Genomic DNA, 12,116 nt, shown 5'->3' with positions numbered 1-12,116 from the left:
GAAGAGCTGCCCACAGCCAGGGCTATTTTATTTCCGGTCTAAATAGATAAAAATACATTTTTATAGGATAGACTTTCTCCAAATAAAATGCCCATATGTGAATCATTTGACCATCTACTGAGGGATGATTAAAGGTGCAGTCAGTAATTTTTTGTGTATGCTGGACCAGTCAATATGGCAGTTGTCTTTGACTTACACTGACACCTAGTGGCATGGATGCAGTATCATTCCAGACAATACTTTTCCAGTTTATTTTTTTCCTGGCGGATTTCTTAAAATCCTCCATAAAACGAAATCGATTCTTAAATTCCAAGATCGATATTTGACTATGCGCAACCCTCTACTATGAGAGGAAATCACACACATTTGCAACTAAACTTCATACTATGCGACTAGCCACTGGCAGGTAAATATTCATATTTCACTCGCCAGTGATCGTGAAGTACAGTGGGGAAAAAGTTCAGCACCGTGTTGAGTGGTTTGACTCACTCTGTGCGTCCAAAGACAAGATCCACGCAATCCATTTGTCATTGAAAATTGTCTATTTTAATACTCTTGTGGTTCTTTACACACAAATGTTGATCAAAAACAACAAAAAACAAACATTTAATTATAATCATGCATAGCACAGATGAGGAAAAGCCATTGGAGTCCTCTCTCAATTATATGCGCTCATTTACAAACACTATTTAAAGAACAGATGGGTTTCTTAAAGAGACAGTGTCATTTTTTAGCATGTGTTCAACAAATCCATTTAAATACTTGTAAATAGTATAAATTATTTATGTTAACAATTAACATGTAACAAAATATAATATATGCAATATAATGTCGTATTTATTGATGGAATACATGGATTTGTTAATTTTTAAAAAGCTAAAATGTGATCAAAATGATTAAAAACTAATACAAATATAATTAGTTAAATTAATATTTTCATAATATACCTAGTTAGAAGGTCCCCAGTATAATTAACAGCATTATCTGGCAGAGAATTTCTTTCATATGTAAGCACAGTGGACATTAAAACTGAAATGTACCCATATGAATCGATATCAAGTCAAATCAAAATCAGAATCGAATCAAATTGAGAACTTGTGAATCAGAATTGAATCAGGAAATCTGTATTAATACCCAGACCTAATCACAACATTACAAACACTGATTTGAAGCAAAAGAGTATTTGAAAGTCAGACCAAAAGGCAAAGGTACAAGACTGTGTACTTACTGTCTTTCATGAGGGAATGAACTACAGTCCCATAAAGCACTGTAAATGATGTAGGCAAATAGAATTAAAAACGATGGAAAAATATAAAACTATTGGTTTAAAGTTGTTGATTAAATGTTAGGAATCAATATATTTAAAGAATATTGTAAAATATTCAGATACAGTACATACAAATATATACAGTAAGTAGTTTGAAAGTGTACAGAGACCGACTCCCAGTGCATCATGGGAGTCGGTTGACACTATCGTGATCGTTTGGTTGTTCGCGATTCTCTGATTTTTGGATCTTTCTCTGCTGGATCATGGATAATGTTGTTCTTCACCAGGAATTACGCTATTAGACACGAGTTTTAAACAAAAAAGTTGAAATAATCCAGATTAATGCAGACAGCTTTTATAAGGTTACTGATATGACTGGAGTCTTAATTTCATGTAAATGATTATGTTTATATACATTTCAAAATTACTATTAAATTCTTTAGATTTAAAGATTAAGAAAAAATAATAAGGAAAAAATTGCCGAGTGCACCTTTAAAGCTTTCTTCTCTTTCATCTGCTTTTATGCACAGTCACTATACCGTCTGTACAGTATAGCAGGGGAACTTTCAGTGGAACTTCAGGGGAGATATCGCATCAGCTGTGACTCGCATAGTCCCTGACTGAAAACTGATGTTTTTTTTTTTCTCCGATAGAGAACAAACCACTCCCTCACTTACATTGAACTATTTCTTCTCTCAGTCTGTGTCTGTAAGTGAATGTCCTATGCTGACTGCCAGCAGCAAGCCCCACTGCTCCACATATAAAGGTCTCTCTGTTTGCCTGTTCTGCAATTCTGTATTCAATGCTGCCAGAAGAGACACCAAACTGCTTTCACTGCACATTCCCAACACTGCTTAACACAGAAGAGTGTTGCTGCTATAATCTATTCGATGATGAATAAAAAAAAAAATCAAATACAAACTTTGGATTGAGTGTTTGAATAATCTGTGGCATCTTAAATGGCTCAGCATCAATTATCTACTGCAGAATATTAAAGAATCAACAGCTCTCAATGATCAATGCTGTTACTATTTCTACATTCCAAAGGAAGGGAGCACAAGAGTGAGAGATGCAGACATGGTTAGTGTAGAATCGTAGGCGCCTCCATGCAGTGGTTATGGTTAAGAATTAAATTGCAGTGAGAAAGAGGAATATACAGGTGCATCTCAATAAATTAGAATGTCATGGAAAAGTTCATTTATTTCAGTAATTCAACTCAAGTTGTGAAACTCGTGTATTAAATAAATTCAATGCACACAGATTGAAGTAGTTTAAGTCTTTGGTTCTTTTAATTGTGATGATTTTGGCTCACATTTAACAAAAACCCACCAATTCACTCTCTCAAAAAATTAGAATACATCATAAGACCAATAAAGAAAAACATTTTTAGTGAATTGTTGGCCTTCTGGAAAGTATGTTCATTTACTGTATATGTACTCAATACTTGGTAGGGGCTCCTTTTGCTTCAATTACTGCCTCAATTCGGCGTGGCATGGAGGTGATCAGTTTGTGGCACTGCTGAGGTGGTATAGAAGCCCAGGTTTCTTTGACAGTGGCCTTCAGCTCATCTGCATTTTTTGGTCTCTTGTTTCTCATTTTCCTCTTGACAATACCCCATAGATTTTCTATGGGGTTCAGGTCTGGTGAGTTTGCTGGCCAGTCAAGCACACCAACACCATGGTCATTTAACCAACTTTTGGTGCTTTTGGCAGTGTGGGCAGGTGCCAAATCCTGCTGGAAAATGAAATCAGCATCTTTAAAAAGCTGGTCAGCAGAAGGAAGCATGAAGTGCTCCAAAATGTCTTGGTAAACGGGTGCAGTGACTTTGGTTTTCAAAAAACACAATGGACCAACACCAGCAGATGACATTGCACCCCAAATCATCACAGACTGTGGAAACTTAACACTGGACTTCAAGCAACTTGGGCTATGAGCTTCTCCACCCTTCCTCCAGACTCTAGGACCTTGGTTTCCAAATGAAATACAAAACTTGCTCTCATCTGAAAAGAGGACTTTGGACCACTGGGCAACAGTCCAGTTCTTCTTCTCCTTAGCCCAGGTAAGACGCCTCTGACGTTGTCTGTGGTTCAGGAGTGGCTTAACAAGAGGAATACAACAACTGTAGCCAAATTCCTTGACACATCTGTGTGTGGTGGCTCTTGATGCCTTGACCCCAGCCTCAGTCCATTCCTTGTGAAGTTCACCCAAATTCTTGAATCGATGTTGCTTGACAATCCTCATAAGGCTGCGGTTCTCTCGGTTGGTTGTGCATCTTTTTCTTCCACACTTTTTCCTTCCACTCAACTTTCTGCTAACATGCTTGGATACAGCACTCTGTGAACAGCCAGCTTCTTTGGCAATGAATGTTTGTGGCTTACCCTCCTTGTGAAGGGTGTCAATGATTGTCTTCTGGACAACTGTCAGATCAGCAGTCTTCCCCATGATTGTGTAGCCTAGTGAACCAAACTGAGAGACCATTTTGAAGGCTCAGGAAACCTTTGCAGGTGTTTTGAGTTGATTAGCTGATTGGCATGTCACCATATTCTAATTTTTTGAGATAGTGAATTGGTGGGTTTTTGTTAAATGTGAGCCAAAATCATCACAATTAAAAGAACCAAAGACTTAAACTACTTCAGTCTGTGTGCACTGAATTTATTTAATACACGAGTTTCACAATTTGAGTTGAATTACTGAAATAAATGAACTTTTCCACGACATTCTAATTTATTGAGATGCACCTGTAATATTATAACTGGATTGAACACATACAAGTATAAAATTCATAGTTTTGTTGTTTTTGACTCATGGCAGTCAGAGGCAAAGTTACAACCACATAATATATCTGAGACTAAGATTTTTTTACATATTTAATTACAGACCACTTACATGAGAAATTCAAGTCATGAAGAATTAAATGTAAAGTACTTGTATGCTAATATTTACAATATGTATAAGATATAAACAAAAATATATTTATTTTCCAGCTAAGCAGGGTTGAGCCTGGTCAGTACCTGTATGGGAGACCTCCTGGGGAAAGTTAAGGTTGCTGCTGGAAGAGGTGTTCATGAGGCTAGCAGGGGGTGCTCTCCCTGCAATTTGTGTAGGTCCTAACACCCAGGTATAGTGATGGGGGACACTATACTGTAAAAAGGCACCGTCCTATGGATGAGACGGTAAACAGAGTTCCTGACTCTCTGTGGTCACTGAAAATCCCAGGGCAATTTTTGTAAAGAGTAGGGGTGTAACTCTGGTGTCCTGGCCAAATTTCCCCATTTGGCCCTTATCAATTATGGCCTCCTAATAATCTCTCTCCTCTCCACCAACAGCTGGTGTGTGGTGAGGGTACTGGAGCACTATGGCTGCCGTCGCATCATCCAGGTACATGCTGCACACTGGTGGTGCAGGAGAGTCCCCTGTTCACTATGTGATGCGCTTTGAGTGTAGCGTCAGAAAAGTGCTATATAAGTGTAACGCTCATTCATTCATACTTTAGCCTACTGTGTGATCAAATGGACATCCTCTCATCTCATCTCCTTTTGTCCTATTGTCATAAACGTGTCATACATTTTACATGCTAAACTAAATTAAATTAAGACTTTATCATCTATATAATGTAATCAACCTGAAACAATAACGATTGGAATACACGATTGGAATGGAATGAGTTCATAACCACAATGATTTATGAACATGGTCTACGTAATGTTTTTCTTTCACATTAGTTTTCTCTCTCGCTCTAATACTAAAAACTTTATCTGACTAATCTGATTAAAACAATTGTTTTAGGTATTGTTTTGGTATAATTGAGCCACTATGATCAAAGCAGTATGTCTACTCATATTATGTAGTTCAAAATTCAGCAACATCTTTTATGAATGAGAAATTATAACACAAAATGAATATGGATCAGAGAATATAAACATATCTTATATAATAGTTTTCTTATATTGAGTTTGCTCTCAGATAAGAAATTAATATACTGTGTGATATGTATCAAAAGTGAGATATTGATACATCAAGCACATCTAGGTTTTATACTGCAACACTATGCACAGCCATCTTGCATTTGGGATTTTGAGATTAAGGTGTATGTGCAGATTCATATGGGATTTGTGACTAAATTATGAGATAAGCCCCTGATCACCAGTTCACAAGTTCAGAGGACCTGTTTGACCTAAGTGTACAAACCACCAATTAGCATACATCCAAAAAAATAAAAAAAAGTAAAAAAAATTTAAAAAAAAAATTCACTGAACTTAAATAGAGGAACGTTTTTCCATGCAATTGAATTAACATTTTCCAACAAAACAAATTTGGTTTGAACTGACTTGTTCTAGTTGTACAAACGTACATTTGTCAGACCAACTGGATTCAATCTGATTAACTGTCTTAAGACGTCCCAACTAAATTAATTTTTATTAACCATTAGTATATGTCAGGTGACCAAGTGTAACAACAGTGAAACTGTTGCACTGTCAGTTTGACAGCAATTGCTTATAGAGCTAAACAGCCCTAAAATCAAATCTCATCAAAATTGAGAGTCCATCCTCAACCTAACAAGCGCCAATCTTCACCACAATGGTAACTCCAAAAACTCCAGCCGAACAATCATTTTAAATGCCAATATAACACAACATTAAACATGAACAAATCTCCTCCTATTCTTATCTTACTCAAAAATGTATGAAATAACACTTAAGGGGCCATTTACACGACAACGTTTTCAACTAAAAATGGAAGAAATTGTATGCGTTTTGGCTGTTAGTTTACACGACAACAGTGTTTTGGGGCCTGAAAACGCAAACTTTTGAAAATGGGTTTCAAAGTGAACGTTTTTGAAAACGATGCCATTATCGGCTCCGTGTAAACATGCAAAAATGCGAATTTATGAAAACTATGACGTCATGTGCACGCGTATTACGTGTTCAGTCTATAGGCATGTGCGCGGGTACTTCAAAACAACGCGCGAGACATTCAAAACTACAATGGCGGACTATAGGACTGTGTTTGTGCTGCTCAAGATTTTGAGTTTATTGACGCTTCTCCAGCAAAGTGTAGATTTACTGCATCACTACTATGACCAGCGATCGCCATCTTCATTGTTTGTATTCACCGCTCTGTGGAAGAATGCTTATGTGCGCAGGCGTGTAGTGTTTCTTTACAAAGTGACATCGCCAACTACTGGCCTGGAATGCATAATACAGCGTTTTTAGTCGTTTTCGTGGATCCGTGTGAACAGGGATCGTTTTGACAACATTGTTGTCTGTACGCGAAACTTTTCAAAAACGCAAAGGAAAAACATTTCCGTTTTTAGTACATCGTTGTCGTGTAATCGTACCATTTCAACATTTGTTCACCCCATTCAATTATCTGCAAAGCATGCTGGGAAATGGAAATCCCCTGCCCAGTTTCATCAATGATACAAAAAGTATGCATGTAGTCCTAACTCAAATTAAGTAAACTTCAGTTTTACAAATGTAATTGTATTGAATGTAATGAAATCAAGACAAAATGTTTTAGAATTGTGTTGCTTTAGTTCATTTTAATTAAGTAAACTGAACAACCTGCAAAAACAAAAAAACAAACAAAAAAAATATTTGCTGATTAGGCTTTGTTTAGGTTTTAGAAGAAAACAAGATGATTTAACTTGATATCCCTTTTATATGAAATGTTTGCCCACATTCTTTAGACAAGAATCCTTGAGTTGTGTTGTGTGGTGGTGGTGTAGTGGACTAAAGCACTGGACAGGTAAGAAGGTTGTTGGTTCAATCCCCACAGCCACTACCATTGTGTCCTTAAGCAAGGCACTTAACTCCAGGTTTCTCCAGGGAGATTGTCTCTGTAATAAGAGCACTGTAAGTCGCTTTGGATAAAAGCGTATGCCAAATGCATAAATGTAAATGTTTTGTACCTTGGTGCCTTTTGCCTCTGAAACCTCAACCTTTTGCTTTCTTTACTTCAACATTTAACTGTATATTTGATTTAATACTTGATTTGATTTAACTATTGATTTACAGATTAATTGCATTATTTATATTCCTTTTTTAAAATGTTATTGTTTTATTGTTAATTTATTGTCTGCTGATTCTACATATTTTATTTGCATGTTTATTCTATACATATTTCATTTTCAAATATTTGTGGATTCACTTATAACTATGCTAATGTATTTAGACTCAATCAGATAAGGTGAACTGATTTTGAATACTGAACTTAGAGCAATAACTGTTAAACAGAATGAAACGAAGACTTCCTCATAGCTACTTATGTTCATTTATCAGATGTTAGATATTACGGTCTCTCTAGTTTCAAATTCCATTTATTTCTGTATCATACAGTTCAAACATTCTGCTCTGTTCTCTCTGCTGCAGCTGATAAAGATTCATGATTTTTGCGCTCATCCACTATACACAACGTACAAATACACTGCTGGTCAGTACAACAGTAAACTTCCTTCAGTTTATCGTGTTGAGTGCAGATCATTTCCTGCAGTCCTCCGGTAACACTTTGTGTTGCTTTTCGAAGTGAAATTCTTAATGACGTTCAAAATTACCTTGAGAGTAAGATTCCAGACACACCAGAAAGGACTTAACGGTGTTATATTTTTCTTAGTGCGGATGTCACACTCCACATCACCAGGTCCAGCATTACAGTGATCAGGAGGAGCAGCTTGGAGTTTTGTCTTTAGTTCTCATTCGATTATGGTTCACTCAACATTGCATCAGAAGCTGACACTTTGTTAATTCCTTCTCAACAACCTAGTTGAAGCCCTTGTTCAATAACGGCATAATTAGCAATGGTGTTTGAGCCTTTAGGTTCTTTGCCTACAGATGCAAGACGACTCATCGCCTTGACAATGCAGTGCCTGCAGCGAGACGACAGATCCGCTCCCCTGCAGTGTTCCGGCGGAGACATTTGTATCCTTTTATTACTAATATATATATATATGTAGAGCTCCCGCTCTACTTGGGGTCAGCGCCCAGCAAAGAACTCCACCCCCGCTGCTCCGGCTCCACCAAAGACTGCCCCCGAGCCATTGATAAAGCCACGCAGAACGTGGCCCAAACGCAAACTGCTCTCATCCCAGCACGATCCATGAGTCCGACCCCGTGAAGAGGAGCCCAGAACCCACCCAGAGAAGGCCCGGTTTGAGACACACGCTGTTTCACTTCCCCTCCCCGCCGGAGTTCGTTGGCACAAAATCTTGTTTCTGTGTGTTGTGTTCAAATAATGTTCTCACAGAAAAGAGAAAAGCGCTCGTTGCACCTGCACAAGAAGCACACACATTCTCCTCTTTACACTTCTCTTACTCCACTCTCTGTGCACAACCACTTCCCGGTGGCGAATGGTGCTCCATCTCCTCTAGCGAGTGAACTGGCGCGCCTGTTTTCTATGCGGACATGTGGCGGGCCCTCACGGGCATGTCTGACTAGGTTCTAAAGACGATCAAATGAGGCTATACGATCCAGTTCGCATGCCGGCTACCTTGCTTCAATGGTGATCGGTCATCAATGGTCCCATTAAGGGATGCGCCAGTGTTCCGTGCAGAAATTCACAATCTCCTTGCAAAGGAGGCGAACTGCGATGCCCACAAAGGGTTCTACAGCCACAATTTTCTCGTTCCAAAGAAAGAATGTGGGCTTCAGCCCATTTTAGATCTGAAATGCTTGAATTGCGTGCTCCCAAAGCACCCATTCAAAATGATAACTCAGAAACGGATCTTATGGCACATCCACCCTCAGGACTGGTTTGCATCAATAGTTTCTGTCTTAGTTCAAACTGGGGAAAACACTCCTATTGAAGTCATTTAAAAAAGCACTGGGTTTTATGGCGGCAGCATCCGCCATCACACCATTAGGTCTTTTACACATGAGACATATCCAGTGCTGGCTCAAACATCATGTACCACGGCATGATTGGTGCCAGGGGTGCATGCACATTGGTATACCATGCCGCTGTCTGGCTGCTCTAGTGCCATGGACAGGTCCAACCTTTTACCAGCAGGATGTTATGCTGGGTCAGGTCTCCAGGTGAAATGTGGTATCCATGGATGAGTCCAGCACAGGCTGGGGCACACCATGTGACTGACGCCCGGCCTTTGGCACCTGGACATGCACGAAGCGGACAACTACTAGTCGTCTTCTTAGCCTTGAAGGCTTTTCATTCCGAGGTAGCTAATCATCATGTTCTGATTTGATCGGACAACATGACAGTAGTAGCTTACATAAATCGGCAGGGCAGAATTCGATCACTGCCTGACACGGCGCCTCCTCATGGCTCACAAATAGCCCGCAAAATGCAAGTATGTGTTTCCCCCGGTAACCCTCCTCCATTCTGTCATATGCAAAATCAGAGAGGACAGGGAAGTGGTTCTACTGGTTACACCGAAATGGTCCTGGTTTCCAGAGATGGTGGAGCTTCTGGTCGGCCCCCTTGGGAAATACTGCTGAGGAGGGACCTACTCTCTCAAGTGCAGGGCACAATCTGGCATCCCCAGTCAGAGTTCTGGAACCTGCACGACTGTCCCCTGAACAGAGCTCGCCAAATGTGCCGGGTTAGCTCAATCAGTTAGGAACACCATCCTGCAGGCTAGAGCGCCGTCCACGAGACGCCTCCAAGCACTAAAATGGTGCGTTTTCGCAAATTGGTGCTCTTCTTGTGGCGAAGACCCAGTGAATTACCCCAGAGCTGAGATCCTCACGTTCCTCCAAGAGCGGCTGGACTCAGGTCTCACCCCATCAATGCTTAGTCGCTACATAGACCTTATCTCTGCATTTTATGCCCAGGAGGCTGCCTCCTCTATAGGCAGACATGATCTAATTAAAAGTTCCTCAAGGTATCCCCGCTACAATCTGCAACCTGGGACATGAACCTGGTGCTGAAGGCACTCACGTGCCCCCCCGTTCAAGCCTTTGGAATCTGCTGAGTTATGTGTGCTCTCTCTAAAGACCGCACTCCTGCTGGCCCTAGCCTCAGTTAAACGGGTGGGTGATATGCAAGCGCTGTCGTCTGACAGCTCATGTCTGGAATTCGGGCCGGGTCTCTCGAAGGCCACCCTCAAACCCAAAAAGGCTACGTGCCTAATGTTTACCCACACCCAGGGCCCAGGTCGTCTGCTTACAAGCCTTCTTTCCCCACAGTTTAATTCAGATAAATAGCAGATGTTGCACTTGTTATGCCCGGTGTGGGCATTGCATAATTATAATAATTATTAAACTTATACTGTGTGTATTTATAAGGTTCATATAAATTCCCTCTGTGGGGTGTGATATCACGTCAGTAGTGTGGCATGATTGGACCCTGTTCGCAAAGCATCAGCTTCTGACGCAACGTTGAGTGAACCATAATTGAAAGGGAACGTCTCCGGTTACGCATGTAACCTCGGTTCCCTGAGATGAAGGGAACGAGACATCGTGTAAGCTGGCCGCACTACTGACCCAGAGCTTCGAGGTGCGAGCAATGCACTCCTTGTTCCTCAGTCAAAAAATTCTGAAGAAATGGTGATTTCGCACTCGTTTACATAGGCCAACTGCGTGCCTAAAGGTGCAGGGCTCAAACACCATTGCCAAATGTGGAATTGGCATTATTTTACAAGGACAACAAGGTCATTGAGAATGAATTCCCAAAGTGTCAGCTTCTGACGCAATGTCTCGTTCCCTTCATCTCAGGGAACCGAGGTTACATGCGTAACCGGAGAAGTTTTTTCACCATTTCAGCCAGCATGGTATTTTGACCTAAAACAAGTCCATTTGGACTGAGGACAACCGTAGAGTGCATTCTGATCATCCTGATCCCAGCAGCCTGTAATACAGCTCATACAATAACTGTGTCCACAGGGAATGGATCTACCAAAGGATCACAGGATCCTTTGGTAGATCTAGACAGCTTTTCACTTCATAACACACCATTACCAAAACCCCTGATAATGCACACACCTCTAAAGCACTCAACACTCAAGACAGGCAGAATGTAATGAAGATCACAATCTTGATCAAGTAGTAATTTAATTTCAGTATAGTTAGCATTGGTGGGGAGAATTCATAGTAGAAGAACAGGGTTAAGAGTTATATGTGCATTGTAAGTTTTGAAGGGAAGCGAGATGCAAGTTGGAGCTCTAGTCATGTTGACTGTCAGTTGTGACACAGCCATTAGCTGAAGTTGACTAAACAATCCTGGATAAGAAACAATACTGGATAACTATTTACATAAGGAAAATAGATGGGATGGAGCTGGATACTTATTCTAGTAATGACATTGCTTACAGCATGGTACACTTATTGTATTGGAAATACCATTAATACTCATGATACATACCATGGTATTGAATTTTAGATAATAATAATAATAATAATAATTCCTTACATTTATATAGTGCTTTATAGGCACTCAAAGCGCTTTACATAGTATAGGGGGAATCTTGTACCATATTCATGTACCGTGGTAGGCTATTTGGTACCACCGTACACAAAATACATGGTATTCCCATGTTACATGTCCATAAAACATGGTCAAATCATGGTAGGGTACCGTGGGGTAGAAGACACTTTAGATTTTATTTTCTCCCAAAACACTAAACAGCAACAAAAAAAAAAAAAATACCACAGTAATTTCCTTAACACCTGTTTGGCACTTTGCACTGCAAAATATTCCCAATCCATGAGATCACTATGTGCCATGTCTAAAGGTTGATTTTTAAGGTAATTTGATCTAATATTTAATAATTTTATAAAGGTTGCACATTTATGTAGCTATTGAGAATCCCTGATATTATCACATTTATTTTGAGACATAAGTATTATGTCATTTTCAGTTTTGTTCAAGGTGATTAAATTAAAAGTTTTTAAGCTCT

This window comes from Myxocyprinus asiaticus, chromosome 5 (assembly GCF_019703515.2).
Source record: "Myxocyprinus asiaticus isolate MX2 ecotype Aquarium Trade chromosome 5, UBuf_Myxa_2, whole genome shotgun sequence".
Lineage (NCBI taxonomy): Eukaryota > Metazoa > Chordata > Actinopteri > Cypriniformes > Catostomidae > Myxocyprinus > Myxocyprinus asiaticus.
Note: the sequence above shows the minus strand (reverse complement) of the source record.